At 47.8% G+C, this 16,773-nt stretch overlaps 1 long non-coding RNA gene across 1 annotated transcript; it reads left to right on the top strand.

Annotated features, from left to right (window-relative positions):
- Positions 1-6,498: 6,498 nt before the first annotated feature.
- On the top strand, positions 6,499-13,126 carry LOC110343210. The gene is made up of 3 exons (XR_002385421.2): positions 6,499-6,756; positions 12,304-12,392; positions 12,750-13,126. It is a non-coding gene; the product is annotated as an uncharacterized LOC110343210 (long non-coding RNA).
- The last annotated feature ends 3,647 nt before the right edge of the window (positions 13,127-16,773 follow it).

The raw sequence follows: 16,773 nt of genomic DNA on the forward strand, positions 1-16,773 counted from the left end.
GGCAGGTGGATCTCTGAGTTTGAGTCCAGCCCCGTGTACAAGAGAGAGTTCCAAGACAGGCTCCAAAGCCATAGAAAAACCCTGTCTTGAAAACCAACCCCCCTCCTTCACCTCTGCCCAAAAAAAAAAAAAAATATATATATATATATATATTATATATATGAGGTGAGAGAAGAAACATGTGTAGACAATGCCTGTACATGACGTTATATGTGTAACAGCAAAAACACTTAAGATCTAAATGTTGGTCCATGAGCCAACATATGTTATAAATGCATAGGCAGGGCTGAGGCTGTAGCTCAGTGGTCGAGTGTTTCCCAGTTTGTGTGAGGCAGTGAGTCCAATCCCCAGTGCTACAAAACAAAGCAAAATTCATAGGCAGTGCTTACCCTTGGAAGACTAAGGCAAGGGGTTGGCAGGAAGAGGATTGCAGAGGGCACTTTAACAGGCGGTTTGTTAATTCTTGGAATTTCGGGTTTCAGATACACACTTGACAACATTGCTGCATATTCAGCATGCACTTCGGCATCTCATCAGGCTTGAGTGCCAGCTCTGTCTCCCTCTCCCTCCTTCTCCCCCCTCCCTCCCTCTCCCTTTCTCTCTCCCTCCCCCAGCTCTCCTTCTCCCCCCTCCCTCTCCCTCCCTCTCCCCCTCCCTCTCCCCCCTCCCTCTCCTTCCCTCTCCCCCCTCTCCCCCCTCTCCCTTCCTCTCCCTCCTCTCCCTCCCTCTCCCCCTCCCTCTCCTTCCCTCTCCCTCTCCCTCCCTCTCCCCCTCTCCCTTCCTCTCCCGCCTCTCCCTCCCTCTCCCTCTCTCTCTCCCTCCCCCAGCTCTCCTTCTCCCCCTCTCTCCCCCCTCCCTCTCCACCCTTCCTCTCCCCCTCCCCCTCCCTCTCCCCCTCTCCCTTCCTCTCCCCCCTCTCTCTCTCCCTCCCCCAGCTCTCCCTCTCCCCACTGCTCTCAGTTTATAATTTCAGGCAAAATACTGCCATCTTCTAAGCCTCAGCTTCCTCAATGGTAGGCTAGCGGTGGCCCTATGACCTACCCTACGGAAAAGATCAATGCCTGGCACCAGTTGCCCTCAGAGGCCAGAAGGGGGCGTTGGATCCCCTAGAGCTGGATTTACAGGTATAGATGCTCAAAACTGAACTTTCGACCTCTGCAAGATCAATAAACACTCTTATCTGCTGTGACATTGTTTTCATTTGCCGGTGACTCTGCTCCACACCTTGTCTGAAGAAAGAGTTGTCCTTGGGATCAGTTGAGGGTGAGGGGCAGAGGAAAGTGACCATGCTTTTTTTTTTTAAGTCACAAAGGAATAGTCCTCCATTTTCTGCTCCCTCTTCCCAACAGAGAGACCAACAGAGGCAGCAGTGTGGACGAACTGCTTTCTGCTCATCTAAAGTAGTCCAGTCTTGAAACGTCAGCACTTACACCTAGACATTGCCAAGGGCAGTCCTACATAGACCACTGTAGGGGCCACAGCATCCGCTTGGCCTGAACCCAAGGAATTCAGTCCAGAACAGAGATCAGTAACTATTGACAAGCCAAATCCAATTTGATGGCTATTTCTTTTTTTTTTTTTTCCAGTTGTTCAAGATAGGGTTTCTCTGCATTGTTTTGGAAGCTGTCCTGGAACTTACTCTGTAGATCAGGCTGGCCTTGAACTCACAGAGATTCGCCTGCCTCTGCCTCTCGAGTGCTGGGATTAAAGGCGTGCGGCACCAACACCCGGCTTATATATATAAATATATAAAGTTTTCTTGGCACACAGCTGCACTCACGTGCTTGTGTATTGCCTACGTTGTTTTAGCGCTACAGCAACAGGGCTCAGATCACCGGCTACAGCACAGATAAAAAGGCTAACATTACTGTCACCTGGCTCTTCACGGAAATTATGCATGCTTTTCTCCAAGAGAAAGAAAATAGCACTAAAAACACAGCAGCAGGCACTATATGTCAAATGTTTTACTGGACAGATGTGTATCGAGGCACAGGGAAGACTAGCAGAAGAGGAAAACAGGAGGGAGACATGGTCAAAGATAGCCCTAAGCTGACCCACAAGGCTTCATTTAACAAGAAGAGTAAACTGGGGCAGGTAACACTGATTTTTAAAAGGAAAATATTGATTGGGTGTGCCATGTTTAATGTTCTTATAGATTCCTAATCAGATATAAATTAATCTCACCCATTTGGAAAGCAAGTTGGAAAAAATGTATTAAGAGCCTTAGACATGTTCCTACTCTTGGCTTCCTCATTTCACTTCTGAGAATCTGAGTTATAAACCAAACTGTCAGAAAATCTTTATAGGCAAATATATCCACTGTAGTGTGACCTAGAATCTAGAGCAGCTGAGATGATCAGTTGTATAGGGTTACGGCAATGAGGCTAAGGCTACTATCGAGGTGGGGTTCAAATGATGTCCCCAGAGAGTCTAGGAGTTGAGGTGATCTGAGTGAATGAGTGGATTGCAAGGCTGTATACACTTTCTTTGAAGTTATTACATCAAGACATTAACATTAGGACCAGAGCACCCGCAAATTCACAGCAGTTATCTTTAGGAAAGAGGGCATTGGTGCTCTCTTTTGGACACTCATATTCTTTATCTGCATATTTCTTTCCAGAGCATGGTTTTATTTCCACCTTTATTCAGCAGTAAGGCGCCCGGCCAGCCTCTCCATCAGTCATGAGGATGCTGTCAGTCCCGGTGTCCTCCAGTAGTCCCCACAGCCTGCTGTGCTCTGACTCGGGCAGGTACTCTCTGCTCTGACTCGGGCAGGTACTCTCTGCTCTGACTCGGGCAGGTACTCTCTCTGCTCGCCTTCTCTTCTCCAGCTTGGGCTTCCCCCTGGATCCCTGTGGTCCTTTTTCTTGCAGACTCTGTAGCAAACTTTATTAAGAATTGTGCATTCTCAACTGGGTGTTGGTGGCACACGCCTTTAATCCCAGCACTCGGGAGGCAGAGGCAGGTGAATCTCTGTGAGTTCAAGCCCTGCCTGGTGTCTACAGAGCTACACAGAGAAACCCTGTCTTGAAAAACCAAAAAAAAAAAAAAAAAAAAAAGGTGCATTGTACATTCTCTATTAAGCTCTTAGAGTGGTTTCTTTTCTTTTTAATACATTCTCTAGGTTTCCAGGTCATGCCTTGGTTTAGAACAATTTCTATTATCAAGAGTTTTTGTTAGACCTTCATGGCAAGAAACGTTCCTTCTTGGGCTGGGGAGATGGCCTAGCAGGTAAAGGCACCAGTTACAGAATACACAAGTCTGATGACCTAAGTTTGATCCCTGAAACCTAGGTGAAAGACCAGATGTGGCAACACACAGTTATAATCCAGGCACTCCTACCTCGAGATGCAAGGTTGAGATGGGAGTATTGCCTGGAAGCTTGTAGGCCAGTTTATCTGGAAAGGAAGGCACAGCAGCAGAAATAGGGGAGACTCAACAAGAAGGAAGGGAAGAAACAAGTTCCAAAATTTACCCAGTTATTCTCTGACCTCTCCACATACATTGTGGTATGCATGTTCACACAAACATGCATGCAGGCAAGAACACAGGCACCCTCCCACATGTATGCATGCACACACACACATACACACAGACGCATGCATACCCATATACCAATACAATTAGTAAATGAATTAAAAAATAATTGAAAAGGAAAACTGTTCTTCATAGCTGAAAGGGGTAAACTAAACTCAAAGGCTTCACTTCTAATAATTTAGAAATAAAGGGACCAGACCCTCACTCAGCCCCCTGCTTTAGCAGCCATAAAAGGCTACAGAAAAGACACATAGGCCTCTGACACAAGGAAACTCCAGATCCTCTGGCCTCCCGGAGCCTAGGGCCAAAACTGAGCACAAAGAAACTGCAGACATCACCACCACCCCCAGCCTCCTAGATGCTTGGTTCCTGGGAACTGTTTGGCCAAAAACTCCCCTGTAGCCTCCAGGAAATAGTTCTGAAAACTATTGGTGAATATATACAACGGGTCACCTGCAAGTAACAAGACAATGCCATAGAAACCACAGAATGTTCCCTCTCAGCACTGACCAATGAAAATAATTGGTACACAGGTATTTCATGCCAAAATATGACTTTGAGAAATTCTCCTGATTGTTCTCAAATGTCAACCAATCAGAAACCAACCCGTACCTACTGATGTAATCCTGTGACTTTTGTCTTTAAAACCTGGCAGTAGACAGGGAACTTCACTCCCTCTGGAGGCTGCTGCCTCAGCTTACTAGACAGGATCCCTGTCATGGTTGAATGAACAATTAAAACCTTGCTTTAGCATTTTGGTTGGTCTGTCTTCCTGGTGGTCTCTGAGGACTTTGCAACTTGGGCACAACAATAGGCAGGGATGTTTTAATTCCTTCAGTGATGGTCTCTTTTGTCCCCTCCTGTTTTGCTCCTTTCTCTTCTGAGTCTTTAGAACTGAAATGGATTCCCTCTGGTTCCCCCCCCGAGTTTTATTTATGTATTTTACGTATGTGAGTGCTCTGCATGAATGTGGGCACAACAGAAAAGGGGATCAGATCCCACTACAGATGGCTGTGAGACACCGTGTGTTTGCTGGGAATTGAACTCAGGACCTCTGGGAGAGCAGTTAGTGTTCTTAACCAATGAACCAGCTCGCCAGCCCCTCCCTCCATCTTTTTAAAACTTCTGATGCTGGAGAGACAGTTCAGTTAAGAGCACTTGTTGCTCCCAACTCATATAGGAGCAGGAAGGGAGATTCTATCCCCCAGGTTTCGTGGGAGGCATGCAACCCTCTGTTTTTTGAGACAGGGTTTTTCTGTGGAACAGTTCTGACTGTCCTAGGACTCACTTTGTAGACCAGGCTGATCTCAACTCACAGAGACCTCCTGTGTCTGCCTCACAGATGCTGTGATTACAATGTGCATGGCTGCCTCCACAGCCGCCGCCACCACCCTGCTGCGCATGCCCGCTCTTAACTCCGGTTCCACAGAGTAGGGTTGTATTCCCATAGTTTTGTGTACTGACCCACCTAATGTCATCATCTATACGGACAAGATCAGAAAGCTATGGAAAGTCAATGGAAACCTCTCCGGATTGGCTTGTCCATGCCCTGTATAATAACCCCATCCCTCCCAGGTTCAAGGTTAGGATGAGGCAGACACAAAGACATGTCAGAGTCTCTGCTGTCCCGAGTCACCAGGTCACCCGGACACAGCTGTGCAAGCTGAGTTTGGAATCAGCATCTCCTGGCATGTGGACATGCAGAGCCCTCAGAGTGATGCCCCTCCCCTGGGGAGAAGCAGAGGCCAGGATCTGCATTCCTGCAAGGATGCTCTGACCTCCTCCAGGAGCAAACTTCATTAGCATCCAGTTTGGACCAGGTGTGCAACAGAAGGAAGAGGTCCCTGTGAGCACATTTGCATGACAGACACAGCGTTTCTTACTTCCTCTCCAGAGTTCACAGAACACTCCTTTCCAAGCCTGGATTTAGCTCCCAGGAGAGCCAGAGGAAACAGGCAGGAGCTGGCCTTTCTCAGGATGAGGACAGTGTTGAAGGTGAGGCAGACACTTCCCTCAGCCACTGGGCTGGGAGGGAGAGAGTGGAGTTCCTCAGGACACTGGGATGCCGAGGGTCCCTTCAGCTGGTTCAGGCTCTGAGATGGTGGGGATAGGCTGGTGCTGGGCAGGGGCAGAACCTCAGCTGGGGCAGCGCTGAGGGAGCTGCCTCCCTCAGCTGTGAGATCTGCATTTCTGTCAGAGCTCTGTCCTCACTCCACTCTGCTCTCCTGCTGCTGTGGGAAAACAGATCCCTGGTCCTGTCAGGCCTCCCTCGCTCTGCCTAACCCTCTGAGGTGTTCCTTCAGTTATCTCTGGCCTCAGGTGTCTATAGTGCCTCTTTCTCACCAGCCTGGTATTAAATGAGTCACTAACGGTGTTTATCAGTCTTCTAGGCTTGGGAAGCTCACACTTGCCTGTATCTTGAATGCAGGTGGAGAGAACAGCTAACATAAGCCCAAGTCACAAGGACGCTTCCAATGTCTCCTCAGCCAAACCCAAGTGTCAAAGGTCTCTGGGCTGGAGAGATGGTAAGAGTCTCCTGCCTCAACCAAATCTGATGCCCTACACCCCATCCATAACTTGCCTTCCTCTCTAAACACATGCAAAATATGTAAATGAAAATGAAAAAAGTAAGAAAAGATACATCCTGGGATCTTTTCACTGGAAGGACACTTTGTCTTATGACTGCCTCCCAGTCTTGCTTCCCCTGAGACCTGGCCCCAAAATGTGCCTTTTGTGTGAAGTCCTCTCTGAGTCCCAGTTCCTTCTGTGTGGCTTCTCTGTAACCAGAGGTTGTTGTGAGGACTTGTGCTGCTGGCAGTGTCCTCTGGGATCTGCAGGCTTGTTTTTCTTCTTCACCGTAGGCTGCTTTCGTGCTGCTGTCCATGAATAAGATGTATGCACGTGACATTTTGTACTTTTCCATCTATGTTCAGCTTATTCAAATAGCCACTTCCTTTGCACTGAGAAACTGCTGCCCCACGTGATTACCTGTATGAAGCAGCCCCTGAGCTTGCAGAAGGGCTGGAGACTGGACCCTCTTTACAATGAGGTGACAGACAAAAGTAAACCTCTGGGTGCCCTACTTAGTTTACTTCCTAAAGGGCTCCTTTACTTTCCAAGACTAAAGAAACCCACCTCCATGCCCACACCACTCCCTCCCCACTGAACAAATGTCTATGCACCCTTCGAAGAAGAAACAGGGGTCACAGCACTGAGGAGGTAAGTAGCAGAAGGATCATGTGTTTAAGGCCAGCCTGGGCTAAGCACTGTGACTTTGTGAAAGAGAAGAAGAGAGGGAGAGAGGGAAAGGGTGGGAGGGAAGAAAGGAGGGGACAAGGGAGGGAAAGGAGAAAGAGAGGAGAGTGGTTTCACATTTACTTTTTAGACAAACAGGGGCGGTGGTGGCATACTCCTTTAATCCCAGCACTCCGGGGGCAGAGGCAGGCAGATCTCTGTGAGTTCAAGGCCAACCTGGTCTACAGAATGAGTTCCAGGACAGGTTCCAAAGCTACAGAGCAACCCTGTCTCGAAAAAACAAACAAACCAACCTTTGGTCAATTTGAAAATACAAACCATCAGTGAACTGTACCCACTTCTTAGATTTCCGTTGAGAAAGATGAGTCAAGAAGATCACATACAAGAGCATCGAGGGTCAGTTCCAGAACTGAGCTAGTCATGTGGTCATCTTGAAACTGGGAAAGGCATGGAGCCAGGTCTGGTTTCTCCAGTCATGACCTTTGGCCCTAGCATGACTGCATGGTAGATTCTGATTGGTCTGGAAGCTGAATTAACCCTGTGCCAACATAGCTTTTGAAATGTTTCCTGGCAACTTATAATAATGTGTTGAAAGGGCCTGGAGAGATGGCTCAGAGGTTAAGAGTACTGACTGCTCTTCCAGAGGTCCTGAGTTCAGTTCCCAGCAACCACATGGTAGCTCACAACCATCTACAGTTCAATCTGGTGCCCTCTTCTGGTATGTAGGCAGAACACTGTATATGTAATAAATAAAATAAATCTTAAAAAATAATGTGTTGAAAGGCAGAGCCAGGCCCAAGGGCCTTTTAAACATGACTTCCCAATTGATCTGTCATAAAGAGAGCCATGCTATGATATATGTACAAGGCCAGGGGATAAACAGGTAATGGGAGCCCGCCGTGGTCCACAACAATAAGGCAGATGCAATCACAAATCTGACAAAAGCAGCATCTGCAGGAGCTTAGAGGGGATCTGATATGGGGAGGTAGTTTGGTGATCAAGAGACTTGAAGAAAGTAAAAGTTAGCTAGGTCAGTGATGCAGGGGCAGGGGCAGGGGCAGGGGTGTGCTCTAGGTAGAGGGGGGAGAGTATTCTCAGGGTTCACCAGTGGAACACAATGGGACCAGAGGGAGGGTGCTTAGAGATGAGGGGAAGGGTTACTCGGAAGGCACCTCATCCCGGAGGGCTCTCAAGGACAAACCAGACTTCACCCCGAGTGCATGAGAAACCAAGGAAGAGTTTTCAACAGGGATTCTGAATGTGGGTTGTTATTTTCCGTAACTCACTCTGGTATGGTTGAGAGGCTGTACAGTGCCCCAGTGAGGAAGACATTCCTGTGGTTCCAGGGACAGATCCTGAGGCCCCACCCACCAGTCACTCTCAAACATTTTATTCAGATGGGAAACGAACAGCCTGAGGTCTGAAAAGGAGGAGAGGGGCTGGGGTATAGCTCAGGTGACTGGGTGCTTGCCTAGTAATATGGCCCTGAGTTTGACGCTCTGCCCTGCCTTAACCCATGGTGGGACACTCGGGAGGTAGAAGGAGGAGGCGCTAAACTTCAAGGTCGTCCTTGGCTACATAGCAGATGCAAGGCCAGCCTGGGCTACATGAGACCCAGTCCCCCTACACACACAAAAGAGGGGAAAGGTCTTATGAGCCCTTGACAGGAAGGCCATGTGGAGACTCCTGGCGAGGAGCCTCTGAAGTGGGCGGGGCTGTGGAGGTGACTGAGTGGCAGGAAACTGATGGTTGCATCATTTCTCTTAGGTCAGTCTAATCCTCACCTTCGACAAAAATCAAATTACTGTCAAGACTGGGAAGACCAATGAGCTGGCCTCTTACAGGCAGATTCTGCAATACCTTTACTCAGACATCAAGACATCTCTGCATCCCTGTAAGCTGCAAGGCAGCCAGCCAGCAGAGAGACTAAAGAATGTGTAGTTAAGAGGACCCAGGTTCGAGCCGGGTGTTGGTGGCGCACGCCTTTAATCCCAGCACTCGGGAGGCAGAGGCAGGCGGATCTCTGTGAGTTCGAGGCCAGCCTGGTCTACAAGAGCTAGTTCCAGGACAGCCTCCAAAGCCACAGAGAAACCCTGTCTCGAAAAACAAAAAAAAAACAAAAAAAAAAAAAAAAAAAGAAAACCCTCAAAACGCCCATCTTCCAAGTCTCAGACTGAGCTGTAAGTGACCCTGGATCCAAACAGCCTGTAGTCAGCAGCCTGTGCACTGCACAGCTTCACCCCACACCCTGCACGACTTCAACCTTCACCCTTCACACTGCACTACTTCACCCTGTGTGCTGCATTTCTTCACCCCTCACACTGCACTTCTTCACCCTGCGCACTGCATTCCTTCACCCCGCGCACTGCATTTCTTCACCCTGCGCACTGCATTCCTTCACCCTGTGTACTGCACTTCTTCACCCTGCACACTGCATTTCTTCACCCTGTGCATTGCACTTCTTCACCCTGTGCACTGCACTTCTTCACCCTGAGCACTGCATTTCTCCACCCTGAGCACTGCACTTCTTCACCCTGTGCACTGCATTTCTTCACCCCTCACACTGCACTACTTCACCCTGTGCACTGCACTTCTTCACCCTGTGCACTGCATTTTTTCACCCTGTGCACTGCATTCCTTCACCCTGTGCACTGCATTTCTTCACCCTGTGCACTGCATTTCTTCACCCCTCACACTGCACTTCTTCACCCTGCACACTGCATTTCTTCACCCTGTGCACTGCACTTCTTCACCCTGTGCACTGCATTTCTTCACCCCTCACACTGCACTTCTTCACCCTGCACACTGCATTTCTTCACCCTGTGCACTGCACTTCTTCACCCTGTGCACTGCACTACTTCACCTGGCAGCCAGGCTCCTTTGCTCCCAAATGGCTCTTTCTGGTCTAAGGGACTCAGGAGCGTCCCCTCTTTTGCACAGTCTATGTCCAGTCATTTTAGCACCTGCCATTCCCTCAACTCCAAAAGTGCTGGCTCAGAGGAGGGTAGAGTGGATTTAAGAGCACAGAAAGACAATCTCTTCCCAGAGGACGGACTCTCCAGGGCACATGGCCTCTTTTTAGGTGTGTTCAGAAACCTGCTGACATCAAGGAATAAAGAAATGATAGTAATGATGTTGTCAGTGGGCTGTGGCATCTGGGAACATTGTTTTGTGTGACCATGTTCCAACAAAGCTGTTTGTACTGGACAGTTGAGATAATGGGGAGTAACAGATTTAAGCCTGTTAGTGGTGGCGCACGCCTTCAATCCCAGCACTCTGAGGCAGAGGCAGGCGGATCTCTGTGAGTTTGAGGCCAGCCTGGTCTACAAAGGGAGTTCCAGGTCAGTCAGGACTGTTACACAGAGAAACCCTGTCTCAAAAACAACAACAGCAAAACAAACAAAAAACAAAAACCGAAGTGATTACTATATTGTCCTTTTATTAAACAAAACTTGGGAGTCAGATATTGGGGTAAAAACTGATAGATCCAAAGAGCGATGGAGGAAAAATCTGTTGACTCTGCCTCTCCATAGCCCCAGATCCAAAAGGCCTGAGAATCTTTATAAGCCCCTCCCTATTCCTTCCGGTGTCTCTCTATCCTAATCTGTGTCGACCAAACTCGATGGCAAATTCTGGCCAGCTGAATGTTAACCCACCCTCTAAGTCAAGCCTTAGCTTTATTGGCAGGTCCGTGAGTGTCAGAGTGCAATCGAAATATCCCACAACAAAAAACCAAAAAGAGATATATTTAGAGGGGTGCTTAAAACCATCCAGACGTGGAACTTAATTAAGAACACAATTGTTCAGCCAGGGAGATGACTCAGTGGATAAGGGCACTTGCTGCCAAGCCTGATGGCCTAAGTTTGATGTCTGGAACCCACTTAGTGGAAGGAGAGAATGGCAAGCTGCCCTTTGACCTCAACATGAGTGCCATGGCATACACACATCCAAACACGACGAATGCACTTTTTAAATAAAGGCATCTCTTCATTTCCATATTCTTATCCATCTCTTCTACCCAGGAATGGCTTTCTAAATGCCACGCACTCATTTTAAATTTCCACAGATCATTCCAGTACAGCAGAGGGCTCTTCAGTGGGCCCTGAAATACACGCAGTCAACACATACTCTCAATGTCAGTGAACATAGGTTGAGTGATGATGAAAGGGAAAAGAAATTCAAAGGATTTTGGAAGCCTGAGGCATTTTCTAGTATAGAAAGGTGCTTGTGCCTCTGTAGGGAAGTGTCACCTTTGGTCTGTGCTCTCAAAACCAAGAGTCTGTATCCAAATACAGCAGCTGAGCAACCTTAGATGTCTGCACTGATCCATTGCAGACTGACCCTTGGGGGAAGCGCTGTGCAGTTCCCTCCTTCCTGGTTTGTGTCTGAGGTGTTTCCTCATATGGAGGGCACTCTAAGCACACACGCCAGTTCTGAGAGTGACAACAAGCACCGGGTACAGTGTCAGCATTTTCTGTGTTCTCATGTTTGGCTCTGTAGGTCTTATTTAAAGGAATATGTGCTAATTCATATGAGTTAGCTTCCTATGTGGAATTTTGACATTTTCTTTTTGGTCAGATCACTTGACTCTCAGTGAAAGGTTGGTTTGTTATCTAAGTTGTCTGAGGTGTGGCATGTATACTGCCAGTCTGAATGTGTATCCAATAGAATCACGTCTCTGTGCTTTATAACCTTAAGTCCTGTGTTCCTCTATTGGATTAAATGTTACATGCCGCCACAAAATCAAGTTATCTTTTTTTTTTTTTTTTTTTTTTTTGGTTTTTTAAGAGACAGGGTTTCTCTGTATTGTTTTGGAGGCTGTTGGTCCAGCCTGGCCTCGAACTCACAGAGATCCGCCTGCCTCTGCCTCCCAAGTGCTGGGATTAAAGGCGTGCGCCACCAACGCCCAGCTCAAAATCAAGTTATCTTATGCATAATAAATATTCAGCCCCTGTTTCATTCTTTCATTCAGCCAACATGTGTTGGAAAACTTGTACAAGGCCAGGCCTACTTTATGCATTAAGAATATATCAATGAACAGAACAGAGCCAACTCTAGCCACTCCTCCTACCTTTTTAAAAAATATTTCCTTATGTATTACGTATGCAGTGTTCTGCCTGCAGGCCAGAAGAGGGCACCAGATCTCATTATAGATGGTTGTGAGCCACCATGTGGGTGCTGGGAATTGAACTCAGGACCTCTGGAAGAACAGCCAGGACTCTTAACCTCTGAGCCATCTCTCCAGCCCCTGCCACTCCTCCTTCTTGTCTCTGACATTTTAGTGGAATTTACTTTCATTTCACCAAAAATCTCGCATAAGCAATTTCAAGAATGATGTCTACCTTTTGGCTGGGAGGTCGTGGCATGGCAGGAGTGTCACAGCCGTGCACAGGTGTGTCCCCAGCATGGGACAGACCTTGTGCATGCATGGTCAGCAGAAACTATCGGGCTCTAACTGCCCACCTCCTCCTCCCTCCCTTTCATCTTAGCTTTCCTCTGCTGTTCTACCAGGTTATTACATTCTACAATCTCACCATCCCCTTCTGGACTGAAGGATGGGATATGGCCTATGAGATACAACAGGCACTTGCTTAACTAAGGTAAAGTTGCCTACAATGAAGGTATTGGTCGTGGGCACTTTTTTTTTTTTTTTTAAGAAATGTGTAGTAGCCACCCATAATGCTGGTACCTTCTGCAGCTACAGTGCAGGACAGAATTACATATCATGCTCAGAGCGATGATCCTGGGACACTCCAGGATGCTGAATCGGTAAGAGGAGATTTAATTATGTTCATTAGGCAACTTATTAAAGCAAGGAAATGGACTGAGGCAATTTAGAGCAATTTCAGACAAAAAGGTGTCTTCTCATTAACCCACAGTTAATCAGAAACCCAATTAACCAGTGTGCTCTGCCCTAGGAGTTCCCTCCTTCCAGACTCACTCACTCTTCTTTACAGCCGTGACCACGTCACCCGTCCAGATCCCAGCTCACATTTACTGCACGGAAATCAACGGATTCCTTCAGCTTCCAGCAGGGCAAACTTCTTCCAGAGACAAACGGGAACGTCCAAGAGAAACAATTGTTCTGCCAAGTAACAAGACAGGGATGCAACGGAGAAGCCTCGGTTTTTCCTCAAACATTCTGCATTCTCTTGAGTATGTATAGCTGGAAGCCCACAGAGGCGAGAAGGAAGCTGGCATGGTGGCAGACGCCTGTAATAGCAGCACTCAGGAGTCCGAGGCTGGGGGCGGGGTAGCTTTGAGGAAAGGTTGGTCTACATAGGGAGATCCTGTCACACAACAACGTGGCAAAATAAAGCAACGCTAAGTTACGATTTTCTTTCGCAGATACCCTTTGGCCCATTTACTTCCTAAATTAGTGGACCAGCCATCTTTTTGGCCACGATGCACCCTCAGAGGCTCCATTCTGTGAAAACACCAGACCCTGCATCCTCCTTATTGCCCTAGGTTGGACCTTCCATAGGTTAGACCCTCCCCATCTTCCAGTCTCACCCACATCCTTCTCTTGCTTAAGTGAGTCTATGCTTTAGAGTTACTAGCTTTCTCTTCTCCCTCTCCCCAGATTTCCCTTTAGTTTTCACTCTCCTAAAATACTGTGGTGGTGTGCGCCTGTAATTCCATTACTAGGGAGGCAGAGGCAGGCAGATCTCTTGTGAGTTTGAGGCCAGCCTGAGTTCCAGGCCAGCCACAGTTACATGATGAGACCCTGTCTCCAAACTCCAGAAAATGAAAACAACAACAACAAAATCCCCCAAACAAACCAACAAACCAAAACTGTTTCCTTGGTGCTGGGAAGCGGGCGGGCCGGCCGTTACAAGTGTGAATAGCTCATGCAGAGGCCCTGATGTGGGCCATGAGAGCCCACATCAGGGCACCCACAACTACCTGTAACTCCAGCTCCAGGGCATCCATGCCTCTGGTCTCCATGGGCTCCTGCACTCATGTGCACACATGTCCGCACATACACACGTATGCAATTAAAACTTAAATAAGAGAAATCAAAATACGCCTTGAGAAAAACAAGGGCCTTGAAATGTAGTTCAGTAGCACACACACACACACACACACAAGAAATTAATGGCGTTCCTAGTGAGAATGCAAACTAGTAGAGACTTTACAGAAGATAACAGAAGTACTGAGAGATCCGGCAATACTCTGACTGGGTTTATCTCTAAAATAGATGAAATCAGACTACCGTAAACACCTGCACTCCCGTGTTTACTGCAGCCTTACTCTTGCAGATAAGAGCCAACTTGATGGATATCAGAGGACCACCCACTAAGGAATCCACAGTGTGCTATTCAGTCGTAAATGCCATTCAGCCATAAAATGTAGAAAATCCTGGCAATTTTTTTTTTTTGTTTTTTGAGACAGGGTTTCTCTGTGGCTTTGGAGGCTGTCCTGGAACTCACTTTGTAGACCAGGCTGGCCTCGAACTCACAGAGATCCGCCTGCCTCTGCCTCCCGTGTGCTGGGATTAAAGGCAGATACAAAAAGACAAACAGTGTGATTTCACTTGTGCGTGGAATCTGAAAAAGCTGAACCTGCTTCGGAAGTTGAGAATAGTCTTGACTAGAGAGGAAGGGGGAGGAGGGTTTAACGCGGCAGTTAGCAATAACTTTTGATGTTCTACGGCTCACTAGGCTGGCAAAAACATGAGCATATACATCTCGTAATGAGAAGGAGGGGGGACTTCCAGTGTATTCAACATAAAGAAATAATAGCAGTTGATTGGGCGGGCGCGACGGCTTAGCAGGTAAAGGCGCTTGCCACCAAACCTGATGACCTGAGTTGATCCCTGATACCCACACCATAGACGGAGCAAACTGACCCCGGAAAGCACTCCTCTGCCACGTATGTCTGGTGGCACACACTCACACAAACACACATGAATAAATATCACTTAAAATTTTAAAAATAGCCAGGCGGTGGTGGCGCACACCTTTAATCCCAGCACTCTGGAGGCAGAGTCAGGCTGATCTCTGTGAGTTCGAGACCAGCCTGGTCTACAGAACAAGTGCCAGGACAGCCTCCAAAGCTACACAGAGAAACTGTCTCAAAAAAAAATTTAAAATATAGAACTGGGTGGTGGTGGTACCTGCCTTCAATCCCAGCACTGGGAAGGCAGAGGCAGGCGGATCTCTGTGAAGTCGAGGCCAGAGCGAGTTTCAGTACAGCCAGGACCATTACACAGAGAAATCCTGTCTCGAAAACCAACAACAACAACAATAATAAAGTAGTTGAAGGTGATGGATCTGCTAATTATCCTGATATGGTCAGCACACAGTGTGTACATTAACCACAACATCATAATATACTCCATAAACATGTATAATCACCAGATCAGTAAAAGTAAGTTGTGCTTAAAAAGAAAAAACAATCCGGTAGATAGGAGGTCTTATGCATACATTAGTAGTATTGTTTCTGTCTGGATTAATTTAGTTACTTTGTTCAACGAGGCACTGTAAGCGTTATGTTCACATAATGTCAGAAAACTTTCGAATGCACGTGTCTGTGTGAGATGGGGAGGCAGAGGGTGAGGCAGACAGAGGCAGGGTGACTGCGCTAGAAGTTAAGGCAAATGATACACAATTAGAGGAAACAGTGACCTAGCCCTTCACCGCCAACACAAACCCAAGTGTCATCAGGCCAAAATGTCATCAGGCAAGAACTAACGCCTGACCCATGTGCAGCACAAACATAACTGCCCCCAGGACTTGCCTGATATCAGGTGCACATATCAGTGTGCTCTGTTTTGTTTCTTATTTTATCTGTGTTTTGCCTCCGTGTTTGGATGTGAACCGCATGCTTGCCTGGTCAGACCGTAGGACTGGAGTTTCAGACCGTTGTGATCTGCCATGTGATTCTGGGAATCTGACCGAGTCCTCTGCAAGAGCAGCAAATACTGTTAACCGCTGAGCCATCTCGCCGGCTCCCAATGTTTGTTTTTGAAGTCACACAGGTTAGGGAAGCCCCATCCATACTTTAGGGAAGGTTACAGACATTGGTTTTGCCAAGCTTCTCTTCATTTCGTCTGACGTTATTCTAGTGTAGTTTCAGAACGTGGTGTTTTTTGATTTCTGATCTGGCACAGCTGGGTGGGGTGGGTAGAGTGGGGAAGGCCAACAAGGTCAGCACGTAAGCACGTAGGTGCGTGCTGCCCCCTGCAGGACACCGGCCACCTGCACTAGTCCCCAGCTCTATAACAGCGATGCGCGTAGCGCTGTAGTGTTTCTTTCTTTCCACTGTGTGGCGCTGCCCAAGTGTCACTGTCCTGCCAGCAAAGGGCAGGAAAAACTTCATGACCGAGGAATCAGGCAGAAAAGGGGATGCCAGGGAGGCGGCGGGGGGGAAGGGGTGTCCGGGAAGAAAACTAGTGAGTTTTCTGCCCATGGGGCTTCCTTAGCCCCCACCCCCGACCCTTTCGATGAGGAAAGCTCCTTCCGTAGTTGGGATGCACCCAACAGTTCCCAAACCTGGCTCTCCACACATTGCCAGAGTCTTACTCTCACATTGCATCCTAACGAACTCTGGTTCCTAAATTTGGAGACACCTAGCACCTCTCCCTAAAATCTCTCCAGATGATCTTGATGTGTGGTTTATAAGGAAATGCGAGAGCAGAGGCCTTTTTTTTTTTTTTTTTTTTTTTTTTTTGGTTTTTCGAGACAGGGTTTCTCTGTGGCTTTGGAGGCTGTCCTGGAACTCGCTCTGTAGACCAGGCTGGCCTCGAACTCAGAAAGATCCTCCTGCCTCTGCCTCCCGAGTGCTGGGATTAAAGGCGTGCGCCACCAACGCCCGGCTGAGCAGAGGCCTTTTTAAGGGGTTTCCTTTTCTCGGTTCAGTGGCAACCGACAGAATTACCCGTGTGCAGGCGGGTTCTCCAGAAGACAGACACACAGCTATGGAGGACGACCACCGTAGCCCCTAGGGGTCTGCTGGCTGATTTTAAATGTCTCCTAA

This window comes from Mesocricetus auratus, unplaced genomic scaffold, assembly GCF_017639785.1.
Source record: "Mesocricetus auratus isolate SY011 unplaced genomic scaffold, BCM_Maur_2.0 Super-Scaffold_4256, whole genome shotgun sequence".
Classification (NCBI taxonomy): Eukaryota; Metazoa; Chordata; class Mammalia; order Rodentia; family Cricetidae; genus Mesocricetus; species Mesocricetus auratus.